The sequence below is a fragment of the Pinus tabuliformis genome, chromosome J (genome assembly GCF_031772625.1).
Source record: "Pinus tabuliformis cultivar Carrire ecotype Pingquan chromosome J, CPIR1, whole genome shotgun sequence".
Taxonomy (NCBI): domain Eukaryota; kingdom Viridiplantae; phylum Streptophyta; class Pinopsida; order Pinales; family Pinaceae; genus Pinus; species Pinus tabuliformis.
The window spans coordinates 1,352,044,094-1,352,059,436 of NC_142295.1; the positions used below are offsets into that span (position 1 = coordinate 1,352,044,094).

At 36.7% G+C, this 15,343-nt stretch overlaps 1 protein-coding gene across 6 annotated transcripts in view; it reads right to left on the reverse strand.

Annotated features, from left to right (window-relative positions):
• The window catches only part of LOC149232384 (uncharacterized), a 105,950-nt gene that overhangs the window by 79,025 nt on the left and 11,582 nt on the right, over positions 1-15,343 (reverse strand). The window contains exon 1 of one of the 6 annotated variants that reach the window (XR_016248143.1): positions 7,288-7,842. The exons of 4 other annotated variants lie outside the window; for them this stretch is intronic. The gene's annotated coding sequence lies outside the window, so the exon portion shown is untranslated. Of the gene's footprint in view, positions 1-7,287; positions 7,843-15,343 lie in introns of those variants that run through there. One more of the 6 variants, XR_016248145.1, reaches the window with a different exon arrangement.

The following is a 15,343-nucleotide window of genomic DNA, read 5'->3' on the forward strand; positions in this document are numbered from 1 at the left end:
ATTTCTATGCGCACCAGGTTCTCTTATTAAATAGGACACAACTCCTAAATTTGTGCGCAAATCAGCTCAATAACCTGTGTGTTCTTACTCCTCAAGTCCATGCACACCACAAGCAAAGAGGCCTATCTCTCACTAACTCGTGACGCTTGCTTTGTCTCACAACCTTGTGCACAAAACAATAATGAATACATGTGCCTTCATCCTCCTTTTATTGATTTGATCCATGCTGAAATTGGCAGGTCAAAAATTTAGAACTCGTGGTTAACAAGTCAATTGAGTCGAACTAGTTCTTCTCTCTCCAAGCATAACTTGTAGTTACAAATCGTGTTTCCTTCAATCAAGGACTGAAGCCCCACTCATCCTATTTTAAATTTATAATTGCCACTCAATCTGTAGTCAAACTGAAGAAGGTCTGTGTAACTAGTCCTCCAACACTATGCATGAATTCAACATCTCCACAAACTTGTCCATGGTCAAAGGAAAGACAAACTCGGTCTTTCTAGCTAAGGCACGAACCAGAGAAGACTTTCTCTCACTACATTTCAACAAAATCCAATCCAATCCCAGTCCATCGGGTTCTGGTTTAATAGTTGGTCAATTTGAAGACTGGTTCCAAGTTTTAAAACTATGGTCTATATTAGGTTTACATTAAGTGTGAAGCAAACATTGAAATAACAAAATATTCTTTTAATTTGCTATAATGTTACATTTCCCAAGAATTTATCATCGGCAGTATGAAATAAAATTAAAGACAATATCAGGGAAACTATTGGAAATTATCGAACATTATTGGGAAACCTAAAAAATATCATCTTTTTCATTTGTTTAAACTTCTAAAGCAACATCAACATCAAACAAACACATTGCTACATAAACATAAAAATATAATTGATATATAAGATGTATAAGAAGTCAAGTGGTGCATTAGATATCGACTCTGAAATATGACATTTGTCCCAAGTAATGAAAACAATAGATTTCCCCTTGTTTTCCTTGATGGAAAATGATCGCAACATCCTCAACACAACGTTATCAGGACTGAACTGGTTGACTGCAAAAACTTCATCCAAATCGGAACTAGATCAAAAGACCAGTTGACTAAAAATACATAAAACATTTAAATTTTGAAGAAAAACATATATATTCATGTACATCCATATGAATCCAAACCATTCTACACAAATATGCAAAGTTTCTCATGTATATAGCAAGGGTGTTGTTGCTGCACAAACTCGCAGGTCTAGTAAATAGGCTAAAGCTAGAGGGCCCAACAACACCCTATGACAAAGGCCCACTGTCACCACAGCCTATGTCCCGTTCTTTTCTCAGATTTTCACTGACAGGAGTCGTCCCAGACTCCCAGTGTGCCTTACTTGTGATAAGTGTTCCTAGGGTAGGTTTTAAGTGAGGCAAGGTGGCTCATTCGATGGAAAGGTTCAATAAAAATACGAGCTTTCGGAGAAGATAGAAAGACTTTCCAAAAAAAACCCCTTGAAAGGAAGACTACTCGGAGCCTAGGGTTGAAATATTTGACAAGATAGAAGTTCATCCAAGGTCCTAGTAGACAAAAGAAAAGGCTATGATTGATATACTTCAACAAGTAGTAAAGCTCAAGCCTTCAAGGATCCCCAAGTTGAAGGATAGCACCTAGGGTTCCCACTTGGTGCGATGGCTAGGGCATCAATTATATTGAGATTTCACAATGAGAATTGCCTCAAATCAAGAGGAGAGCTAGAGGAGACACCAGCGCAGAAGATTGTCCAAACGGTTTTGCAAAAGCTCTTCTTCAATGAAATTCTCACCAAGTGCTACGGAGACTTCCTTATCCCTTAAGGGGGTGAGAAAAGAGGTGAAGGAAAGGTGAAAGAAGAATGATTTCTCAAATATAATGTGATCACCAAGGATCTAGGACCTAGTGCCTGCCTACTGGGAGAAATGGAGTCAAGATAAACCAAGAAATGGCAACTCGATCTTTAAGAAGACCTAGAGGAATTTCACTACCCTTGATGGAAGCAGCAACAAAACGACTTCTATATTTTTACACTTCGATGACACTTGTTGTGGAGTTTCAAGGATGCAAATGCAATCATTCCTCTAGGAACATTCATTCATTCATTGTCTAATGAGTAACACATGCAAGAATTTCCAATAGTTTTTAATGCTTCAAGTAATTCACATCAATTAGGGCATATTAATCACCATAAGAAAATATTCCATGCATTAAACATTCACCAAATCAAAAATACAACATCAAATAGCACTTACAAGACAAAGAAGAATATATTCATCCACAAAATTGCCGCATAGAAGCTCCAAGAACAATAGCGAAATTATCCAAACATCATAGTTGATCAATAACATCTAATTTCGTCCTCTAACTACAGGTCTGAATTCTTTTAGAGAGAGATTGAAGATCCAAAGTGTGATGATGAGAGTGAGGCTAGGCCTCCTCTACTTATACATGATCTAAGAGTTCAAAGATTAAAAGAAGAAGCCTGCCCAATGCCTAAAATGTCTAGTAACCCACCCATGGTTACAAGCCAACCATGATAGCTCATAAAATAAGTCGAATAACCCTTCTTAAGTCCACGCTAGGGTGATGTGGGGGCCTAGAGGGGCAACGTTGAGGCCTCATGTGCTAATGGTGAGAGGGCCTCAAAAATGGTGAATGAGAGGGGGATGCCCTCCAAATGTTGCAAAACATCTCCAAACCCCAATTTGGGCTTTATGTGCTCCAAATGGGTCTCATGGGTTTCCAACTGGCTCAAGATCAAGTCGATGCTCCATCAATGAGGGCAAATGGGGCAAGCCCTTCCAAATGGGGCTTTAGACATGCCCAAATGTTTCCTTCCTTGGAAAGAGGGATTAATAAAGGATCCTATTAGGTGGTTTCAACCTCTAAGGGAATGACAGGTCCATGGTACACCCATCAAATGGCAAGTGTCATGTGAAATAGTGATAGAATGAAGTGGGGGCGATAAGAAAGGCTCCAAGCCACATGCCATGGTACAAGGGCAATTATAATAAGGGAAGCCCATACCTTGGGTGTATGGATGTAGGAGGGAGCAATCATGGCACATGAGTTACCCTAGCCTTTGTTTTTCCACCCTTCTTTATATGCCTTTTGCTTTTTATTGATTTTTCTTTATTTTTATTGCTCGGGACTTAAGGGGATAAGAGCATGATGTGTAAGATGCATTGTTTTAAAAAACGGCCAAGTCGACTCCAACTCAGCCGAGTAAGACCGAGCCAATGCCTAGCCGGGTCGGCTCGGTGGCCAAAACGAAACGACTGGTCGGGTTGTTACTGAGCCAGTCATTGACTCGGTCGACTCGGTAACAACTCGGCTGACTCAATAATGACTCGGCCGACTCAGTAATAACTCGACCGACTCGGTAACAACTCGGTCGACTGGGCTCTTTGACAAAAATCCTTATGCACATTTGTCAAAAGTTGTTCTGCCTCCTACATATCAATGGTTGGGTTGTTTATTGCATATTTATAGCCCTAAAGTAATCTATCACTATGCGAAAGTTTTGAAAATTACAAGGCTGAAGTATGGTTATCATGGTGGCATAAATTAGAAAACTGAAACAATTCATTAAGCCATACAATGTTTTTAAAAAGGCAAACGTTCTGGCAATGGACTAATAAATACATATTTACCTCTGATTGTTCTGGAGCTTGACCAGAATTAAATCAAGGGTTTTGAGACTTCATTAGGGGCAGAGAATTGGTATTATTGTTGTTGTAGTCTAGTGATTGTCCTTAGGCTGAGGCAGAAAAGAATCCTGGCATTGGTGGCTAAGTATGAACTTTGTATTGGACAGTGCACTGGGTGCCATTTTGATATAATGGATATATTCATGAGCCTACTTTGATCATATGTTGTCTTCTCTCTATATTCTAAAGCTTTGTGTTTCGAAACATGAATGAAAATCTTTAAAATTATGTGTTTTATAAATTAAAAAAAAATATTTAATGTATTTTTTACAACGAACGAGTCATTGAAATCAAACCGGCTGAGTCGATACCGAGTCGGAGTCGGAGTCAGAGTCGACCGTTTCCGAGTCGGAGTCGGCATTTTAAAACATTGGTAAGATGTAGTAGTGATTACCCCATTAAGGTGGTGCAGTTCACACGCACCAAGGGTTGGGGCAATCATGGGTTCCTTAATGATGAGAGAGGCACTTATAGGGACCATAGGAGCCAAGGTGATAGCCATAATGATAAGGTGTGGAGCTCATGTTTGGCTTTGGCCCACATGCTAAATTTTATTGTCCCGACCATCTTTTGCATTTTGTAGTACATTTCCTATTGTATGTGGCCATATTATGCTTTTATCTTTGTTTTTCGCTGAATCAACCTCTGGGGAATCATTCTTGGCTCGACCCCAGGTGTGGACAAGGGTAGGTGTTGGCTAACACCTTGTGGATCCAGTAGACAAATGTGGACCCAGATGGGGAGAATGTGAAAAGGGCTTGTAATGAGCGAAGAGAAGTGAGATATGTGGTATCAAGAAGTGGAACAACACAACCAGAATCAAGGTTTCCCATGTAGTGTCACTCCTAAAGCTAATGGCCCATAAAGGAGATCCCATGGGACTAGGATACAAGATTAACCCCCAAAGCTGAGGCAAGGAAACAAGAGTACATCCCAAACCCTTTCTTTCCGTCAAATCCCCCCACTAATCCATGTCCAAATGTGCCCAAGAAAAGCAAGCACAAACACCCAATTACAGAATGAAAAAACATACTTTCGAAGTTGGAAGGCCCACCTTCAAACATATGATCATGACAGATAAGCGAGGGCACAGAGTGGCTAGCTCAAATGGCAGAGAATAGTAGCACATTGAGCTATCAAGTGGCTGCAAGGTGTTGTTGGTTGCCGGCTAAAGACAAATCTAGGAGAAAAATTCTCCTATAAGGGTCACCCATTGGTGGTGGGTAACAGGTGCATATGACCAAAATAGCACCAAGTGCAATAAATCTACGAACAAAAATACATCAACAAAGAGAGGCTCTAAATGGCCTCTATAGTCAAAAAAAAAAAAATGCTACAACAAATAGCTACATAACATCAAAATCATTGCCTATACTGGGATCCGCATCATCAATATCACCTTCTAAACATTAAAAGAAGATAGAAAAACTTAAATGATTTTGGAGACAAGGGCCCCCAATATTCCCCATGACATTCCCTAAAATTTGGAGGATGTCTCCAAACATCCCCAGACACATTTCCCCACTCTTGCATCCCCGCAACCTGAAAACATGGTGGAACATTTCTTTTTAGCATCAAGAGGTTTGCCCCTATAATTTCTGATGTCTCTAAGTGCTTGATAGATTTGATTTTCTTGGGTTGATTTGGAGAGCTGATTGACAACCTGCTTCAAAGAGCTTTTCAGTTGATTTCCTTGGACTGATTTGGATATTATTCAATGGTTTATTTTCAAATATTCTTGGGCTGGATTGGAGCAGATTCAAGGCTTGATTTGCATAATTTCTTGGGCTGTTATTAATCAATTCTATGCTTAGTTTTGGACTCTAGATGCCATTTACAGCCTCTTTGATATTGCATTTTGGTTCAGATATGGATTGTACTCAGTGTTATTGGGGTATATCGACTCTTACTTTTTCTATATATAAGAAACTTTGCATATTTGTGTATAATGGTTTGGATTCGCATAGATGCATATGATTTTTTTCATAATTTGAATATTTTTGTATTTTTAGGTCAACCAGTTTTGTGGTCTGATTTTGTTTTCGGTTTTTGTATGGTTCCAATTTCTAGGGTGGACCGGTTCGATGACCAGTCCAGTTCTAATAACACTTGTAAAGACTAGCCTGTCAGAAAGTCCAATTGTCACTAGTCGCTTGAAATTCTGCTTTGGGACCATGGAATAGAGTAACATAAGCAATACAGTGAATAAGAGCAATGAAAACACACAGTATAACAGAAGTATAATGAGTAAGAGAAACGAACATAAACAGTAGATGCAAATGAAATGAAAGGCGCTATTAAAGTATGAACCCAATCCTCCCTTGAGGGTACATAAGTGTATAAAGGCATGACTATTGACAAATGGCCCTTCTCAAAATCTTATTTTCATTGTTCCACTCTTGACCTTTATTATTTGACATCATGAAAGCACTCACGCGCATACAATATTTATGTACGACCAACTGCGAAACTCTTGATGATAAAAATTATAAGAACACTTCAAACATTATAACATGTTTTCCTATCCGTAGAGTTTCCTAGCCTTTTCTCCTCTTTTAAATGCACTGATGAGCTGTTCTGAGCCTTTTCTCCTCTTTTAAATGCACTGATGAGCTGTTCTGAGCCTTTTCTCCTCTTTTAAATGAGCCGATGAGCTGATCTGAAGGATATCAAACCTATCACTATAACTGAATCTTCAACTGTTGCTTAATCCTCATGTAAAACACTCAAATCATAGATCAGTGCAACGCGAACTAGAAGGTCGTTTATTAACGTGCCTTTAAACTGCTTACAATAATTTAAATTCTAGTATTTTCTACACTTCGTCTTGATTTATCAGAGAATGTGAGGTGGCCTTATCATGGAATGCTGCAGTGAACTGTTTGCCATTAATTATGCAATTCCTTAACAAAGATCGGTGCAAAGGAGGGCAATGTTTATGAGCCGAGGCCCTCATGGATAAGACCTGTCTTCAGATACGGATGCAAATTAATGGTGCTTTACCTTTCACCCCCTGTGATGTAGGTGATTTGGAGTGGCTCAAATCATCAGGACCACTATGAACAAAATTCTCGATGGATGAATCACGCTGATCAAAAATGTGTAACCAAATCTTCCAAGCCACGGTTAGAATGTGAGAGTCTAATAAACACAGAGTTAGGCCTGAGCCTCCAAATTAAATCACTTAGCCTACAAATTATTGGTGAAAACCGCTCCCATGAAGATTGTCATTATTAATTATTCTCGTCAACAAATTGTCACAAATTGGTAATTGCCCATGTTGCATTAACAAAGAAGAGCCGAGCGAGGTTCAGATTTCCTTCGCACCCAATTAAAGTGGTTATGTATCTCATTCATGTGATGTTAAGGTTCATAGCTCCTCACAGATCAATCCAATAACGCAAAACTTGGTAACCACAAAAATGGTGACAAGTTCAACTCTGTGATATCTGGAGACACAATAAACCATAAAACCCAATCCAAAAAATAACCAAAAAACTCTACGCAAATCATAATAAAAAAACATAAAATTGACATAATATATGCAAAAAGCAGACGAATAACCTCGTCAATTCTTCTGTTCTGAATTCCGAATTGGGTACCTTTAAACCCTCTCAGCCAATACCGATCAGTACTACCTCCCTCCCGCGAATTGTCTTCGGCGGTCAAGCTTATGATTTCCTCAGTGGCCGATAAAGCTGAGAATAGCAGAAGCGAAAAAAGAAGAAGTAAACCCGGAAATCCTCTGGTAATCCTGCGCATACCCATTCCCTATGATGCACTAATAAAATGTCCATTCACCAGAGATAAATCGAAATGTTGTGAGTATGAATAAAAAGATCTGCCCCGACTCCAATCCTGAAACGCTTTGACAAATTCCCGTCACTTGCCTTTCTCAATTGAAACACCAGAAATAGTGTTTCTCTCCCCCGTTTCAATAAAGGTTCAGACCATAAAAAGGAACTACGCGCTGTCTCCACTGCCAGTATGAACGCGGCTTCAGGCGAGCAGGTGAACCGTCTCGGAAATTATCGAACTACCCATCTGGACGGCAAGTTTTCCTTGAATGATTATTTAAGGTCCACCACGTCAAAAACGAAGGTTCTGTTAAATGTACATGGAAACCGAGTGTAATTTTAACATATATATGTATAGTGTGTGTAATATTCGCAATTTATTATTTTCCTGTGTAATATTTTTATTATTTAAATTAATATAATTCGAAGTCAATTGATGCGTTGAGTTGCTAACAGGTCCAGTTGTAATTGAAGAGAGAATTAAATATAATATGGTTTATTGACTTAGGATACCGCCATAAAACTTTCTATGACATGTTTTGTTGACCGGGAGTACCGCTATCGGAGTTTGAACTATTTATCCCATAATAAAATCTCGATGATTTTTCAATTTCACATGGAACATACCAACTTTCACTCTATTTATCCCACACTAAAATCTTGATAGATTTTTCAATTTCACATGGAACATACCAACTTTCACTCCAGGTATCCCATAGTAAAATCTTGATTAGTAAATCTTTTTAGTTGTATCTGGCTATATATATATGGACATTTTAGTTGTATCTGACTATATATGGACATTTGAGATACATTGAGTTGGTTTTCAATTTAGCAAAATGACACTAAAAAGTTTTCGATACCAACAAAAGCCTTTATAATATGATATGAATTTCATTAAAAGAAAACTTATTTAGCAAGACGTAGTATTTTTTTTAATTTAAAAATAAAGCATGTGTTAAAATAATTAATTTAAATTTATTTTAAATTTTTATATTAATATTAATATATAATAATAATAAAATTAATATATATTTTTTATAATTATTTAATTTTATATTATGTTTAATTTTATATATAGTTTAATTTATAGATGAAATAGGCTTTTTTTATCTGAATCTGGTAAAATAATTTCAAGAAATATTGTAAATTTTTTGTTTTCTATATTGCATTTTTTAATACATAAATGGATTTTGTTTTCAAATATTTAAAAACATTGTCTAATTTTGATTAAAATTAATCAGGAAAAAAATCATCTCGTTTATAAATCTGATTTCAGAAAAGTGTTCGACTGGTTTCCTAGGGATAAACTTTGGTGCAGAATGGAGGAACTTGGGGTTCTTAAATATTTGAGAGCAGTTATGCATAGGATGTATGAAGAGGTGAAAGTCAAAATTAGAACTGGCATTTCAGAAGCGATATCGGGGTCAAGCAAAGTTGCCCACTGTGTCCTACCCTTTTTGGTTTATATATCGACAAGCTTGAGGAGTGGTTAAATTCGCAAGGGGGTGATGGTATCTATTTGGGCAAGTTTGTTATAAGGTTTCTTTTGTACGCAGATGACCTTATTCTAATTGCTAAATCGGCTCTTGGTTTGCAAGAGCACTTACTATCCCTTAAGCATTTTTGTAAAAGTGTGGGGATGCAAGTCAATATCAGAAAAACGAAAGTAGTGGTTTTCTCTAAGAAAGAAAACATAACTGACATAAGTTCTACTTTGAAGGCAACATTCTGGAAGAAGTTATGGATTACAAATATCTCATAATTGACTTCAACAAATATCTAAGCTGGAATGGTTGTAGAAAGAAAAGAACTTTGGTGGGTTGGACAGCATTTTATGCTTTTCAATATAGGTGTGGAGAGACAGAGTTATGGGACTCGAAAACCACTCAAACTCTTTTTGGGCTTCTTGTGATTCTGGTGATTCTCTATGGTTGTGAACTATGGGCTAGCAGTACATCCGACATGCAGTGGAGACAAATTGAGAAAATTCAGAATCGTTTGATTACAAACAAATTCAAGATTAAAAGTGCAGTTCCTTATGCTATCTTGTTAAGTGAAATAGGGACTACTATTGAAGCAATTGCTATGGTGTGAGTCATAAGGTATTTAAAAAGAATTGAGCAAATGGAAAGAGGGTACATGGCCTAAGGTTGTCTTTAATGACAGATTGTGCAAGAGAAAAAATATTTGGATGCAGCAAAATATCAAATGGTTTAATAAATGGGGTATTTGTTCGAACGCGTGTCCCATAAACAGCAAAGAGATAAATGCTTTTGTTATGGAAAAGTTCCACAAACGTACTTGGGATAAAGGGCTAGGAAGAAAGAAAAAGTACTATATTTAAGTGTTTAATCCCACTCATAGTCATCAACCAAAAGCATACATAGAGGCCAATATCTCTTGGAGAGCCAAAATTCTTATTGCTCAATTAAGGACTAATTCTCATCAACTCCGTTGTGAAAAAGGGCGCTAGAAAAGGCCAAAAGAAGTGTGGGAGGAAAGAGTATGCATTTTTTGTTCTTCTGAAAAAGTGGAAACAGAAAAACATTTCATTTTAGAATGTGAGGTCTTCAAAGACAACAGAGAAAATTATGCAGCTATGTTGGCAACTAGCTCTTGGGATAATCTATTTAGCGAGGGGTTTGTCAAGAAGCTGAGAATATTTATTTTGAAGCTTCACAGGAAAATGGTTGAATACATCAAGCAAATGAAGAAACAATATGTTCCATAAACTATCTTTAACCTTGTAGACATTAAAATAATTTCTTTCTTTTCTATATATATATATAATTAATTATTTAATTTTATATTATGTTTAATTTTTTTATTATTATTATTATTATATTTATTTATTTTCATACTTGGTATATGTTGTACTGATAAAATAATTTTAATTAATAATATTAATGGTCCAAATTCTAATGTTAATAGATATAATAGATAATCCATAGTCATTTTGGGGTGGTGTTTATGCCATGACATTTTAATAGCTATAAATCCAATTTCATATATATGACTTTGCACAACATTTAATGGGGCATTATAGTTATAGTTATCCAATAAAGTCATTTATATAGTTATCAAATTAAAAAATATATATACAGGAAAAATATGTTTTTTAATTTATCATATTAAATTCAATTAAGTGGACATTAATAATATATGTTATCTTTTTAAAAAATTATAAATGCCATTTATTTATAAATCATTTGGAGTTTGATATTCAATTTAAGCATGGAAAACTGAGTACTTATATCACTCTATTTGGGGAAATTGACTTCAAATCTGGCATAACTTTGTTGGAAGTCAAAGTTTTACTACATTGTTCATGAAACTTTGCTCCTAGGGGTTTTACACATTTGAAGACAACCCATATCATCATATTTATTAGGAAAAGTATATGGAATACACTAAACTTTGCCTTAAGGAAAAATCTATATGGAAGACACTAAACTTTGTCTGGCTGGAAAATCTACTCTCACTAAAATTGATTCGAGTCTCTTTAGCAAATGACTTGAATCTATGAACATTTTTTCTAAGTATGAGTAGAGATCTATATTTCTCTTCGAGATTTATACTTCTCCATTTTTTCTAATTTCCCTAACGACAACCTAATCAACCTCTAGATTGTTAATTATTGAGGTATCCATTACTATAAATTGCTAAAAATAATGGATATAGATCCCTTTCTTAATTTAAAGAATTTGATTCATGTCTCTTCTTGTTTGTTACGAAGGGACTTCTGTTTATATGCATCAATGAGAGGGGAATTGTCTCTTGAGATACAACAACAACAGTAGTTTTTTCACTACTCTTGGAAACTAACACACTTGCCATTATTGAAGGAGCAAGTACTTAGCCCTTGGAAGTCTTAACTAGATACACATGTTGCTTGTCTAGTTGCATGTCTTTCGATCAAGACAACATCCAATTTTTCCCTTTTGGAGTTGGGAAGACTTTTCTTTCAACAAAGAAGTTGGAACAAGACCATGGTCAAAGCAAAGTTTATCACATAAGACAACATTTTTATAATCTCGAGGTTGAATCTAGTTTCAGTGACTATTTCCTACCACATTATGGGCAAGAAGATCTTCACTAGAAGTTGCATAAATGCATTCCTGGTGTAACAAGTAAAAACATAATCATTGGATTCTGAGGCCAAGGAGATTAATGTACCAATAATCGCTAATAGTTGTTAAAGTCACACAACCACGATATTCTAAAGGGAGATCAATCAATTCAACTCATATTGAGACCATTGTTAGAGATTTTATGTGCATGTTGTGATCTGTAACTATCATGGAATATTCCACTAGAATAGTTCGTCACCATGGATCTTATTATGTTCTGAAATCTTAGATTATGCAAGTTTAATTCCTTAGATATCAGATTTGTTATTTGTAGCTTATGGGTTGAATTTAAGAAATAACTAAAATATGAAAATGAAATAACATGCACATATGAAAATGAAAGAACGTGCACAAAATACACACCATCCACACAAATGAACACAAAATTTATCCTGGGAAACTCAATACAGGGGACATCCCAACTAGAAGGGGAGGTCTATGTTCTACTCTCTTTGCTTCAATTGCAAAGTGCACATACAAAGAATGAGAACTCACTATGGATTTACCTTTTGACACTATGGCCTAAAGGACTACTACAGAATCTTTCTCCTCCTCCTTTGTTATGCTCACAAAATACCATTGTCACGGGTTTTGATCAGTTGTGAAACAAGATACATTGGTAAATAATGGAACCCCTCAAAGTGTGATAATATTTTGGACCTTCTAGAATCTTCTTGAAAGTCCACACATGGTTAGCCCCACATGTATGAGTAATGGGAGGTTGGCATGGCATCCACTCATGCCATGGTTGTCAACAAGGTAGGTCAACTTGCGGGAGGCATAACTTTCACAGAGGAGCTTCGATTGAGATGATTTTCACACCACTTGAAAGCTCTTGATGTGTGGATCAATGTCAAGGGTGTGTGCACTAGTTCCAAATATTGTATCCCCAAAAGACAATTTAATGAATCAAACTAGCTCCAAAAGGTTCTGAACCCCAAATTTCCAAAGAGTCCTACCACTAAAATGGACTCTACATGCTAATTCCCCCAATTTTTCCACTAAGTACCAAGATGGATGACAAATTATATGGTGATCTAGTCAGGATCAAGATCAAGTTGAAGCTAGTTTCATAAATAATATAATGTCATCTAGAAACAAAAACCATTTTTTGGAAACATGTGTTTTGTCCCTTAAGTAATCAAGCTCCGCGGTAAAAAGGCCTTTTACATGTGGACAAATCACAATTATATCCTTTATAAAAGACCTAGGATTACTTGTATTTAAGCTTGATGAGTTATATGTCACTGAAAAGGGGTAGCCTTGATGGGTTGTCGGGTTGGTTGAAGCCCCCAAGCCTTTGGCCTTCTATCATGAGGCATGGGTTCAATTGCCCTTGGGTCCATCATGAGGGTCAGGTACTGTCTATTGAGTCAGTTGGCCATGCGGCGGCCCTTCGGGTGGGCTGCCTTGCGGGTTATTATAAGAAAAATAAAAGAAAGTAAAAAGTCGTTGAAGAAAACTGGGTATGAACAGGTAGCAGCAGAGGTAACGACAGGCATTTTTTTAGAAAAAGGCTTCCTCGTTGATTCACTGCACTTGGAAAGAAGTATGTTACAACAGCCTGAGTTTGATAATCATCTCATGGAAATTGAAGACCAGTGCAACTACCATACATCAGTTTCAGCATGACTACCTGATTGGTAATTATCCAGTCGGAGGGATGATAGGATACGACCATCAGCATTACAAATTCTGGCTGCAGTTGATCCTGTTGGGAACATTGAATTATCTCCATGTTTGCCTATGTTAGTTGATCGACACCTTCCAAGATAGTTGGCATCGTCAAGGGCAAAAAAAAAGAAACGCAAGGCAGATGCTTTGAGACACTACTATACGATGGAGCAGCTATCTAAAGATATGCAAAGCCAACAGAGTGGGAGTAGTCTTTTCTAGAAAACCAGGTGGCCAGAATAGAACAAAGATCAGATAAGGACAGCTCCACAAGCGAATGATGCATTAGTTGCATGCCAAGCTTTGAACTTGGATGGACTTATTATCATTAGAGGTGTCACATCAGTGACATCTAACACTGATGTAACCGAATCAGCTGAGACATTTGCTGAATCAGGATCTTAAACAAAGGTAATTGAACTTCCTGTAACAAATGGAGACCTAAAAGAGAGGTTTGTGGAAATGGATGTTGGTTTTGACACAATATGAAAGGTGAACGCACAACTTATTAGCAATATTTGTATCAATGTATTATCTGCAAAAGTATCATCACTTTATTGAACTGATGGGAAGAAGCTCCTCCCATGTTGCTCTGGAGTGTACCTTACAGTCACATCTTCACATGGTAATACTTGGCGAGGAAGTGGCCGCATAAAAATGAACATCTTTGATTTGACTACACAAATTTGTGATGCAGTTCAGGCAAGGGCGGAGCAAGATAAGCATCACAGGGTGATCCTTCTACCTGAGGGGCTTATAGAAATTATTGTTGAAGTTGTACGGTCTATTACAGGAAATCCATGGTTTGCAGGCTCAAGGTATTTCTGTCAGACATCTGATCACGACTATCACAATGGGCATCTAATTTATTTGAGTTTCTGCCTCCATTCATCGAGAAAAAACTTCTCCTTCACCTGTGAAGAGATGGCTATGGGGACGACGCGCGTTTTAGATATAAAAGCTAGCGGCTACAATTTCTGGAACCGGCAACTCAAAGGCCGAAGCAATTACCCTAGCAACGAGGGATGAACGAGGGTTTACTTTTTTTGCGCTGGACAACGAAGGCGACAAAACAGTAAATCTCTGTTGCAAAAAGGCTTATAAATTTTGGCCTCTCAAATCGGATCCACTGCAGGCGAATTTCGTTGAACATCAAATACAAATCCAGCGGAATTTAGTTGAAGACTAAATCCACATAAAGATAATAATAGTAATATTTTATTGTGACGGAAGTTCTTTAGAGGCGACTTTGTTCATTTTGGATTTTTTTATTATTATTATATGGTTAGTTATGTAACCAGATTTAGTCTTTACGACTAAATCCCTCGTTAAAAAAATAATAATAACAGTATTTTATTAATGAAAGTTTAAAAAAAAAAATTCCTCATTATGAGAGTATTTTTTCATCTAGGATTAATAAAAAATTATCAGTTTTGGGTTATCAATTTATGGGTGTTGTTTTGGGTTGATTTTTTTATTATTATTTTTCTTAGTTCTTATTTATAACTTGGATTGATTTTGCAGGTATAAATCAATGATCACAAAATTGTTTTACCAATCTATTAAGTGACACAGTCACTGGGAGTGGGAGGTCTAGGGTCTTCATCTCACCCTTATCTCTCATCAAGAATAGACATTTTTAAGTGTTGGACAATCCCTTTTAGGAGGAATCTTCAACTGAACTTGTGGGATATTGGCGACAATTGTTAGTATAGTGGTGTGGGCATCTTGAATGAATATGTCCTCCTAGTGAAGTTGAATTCCATATAGGTTAGCTTAGACTGGCTTGAGTAAGATAGTTTCACCCCCAACTCCTCACCCATCGAATCCTAAAGGCAGAGCTTACAAAGAGGGGGTTGTGATCACAACCCCGATTATTGCCCTTGAATATTAGCATTGCGCTTCGTATATTTTCATCACCCTTATTTCATTTTCTATTTCAAAAAAAACATTTCAATCCCTAGGGTTATTTGTGATATCACCTTGCTTCATATTGTCTAAGCCATAATGATATGT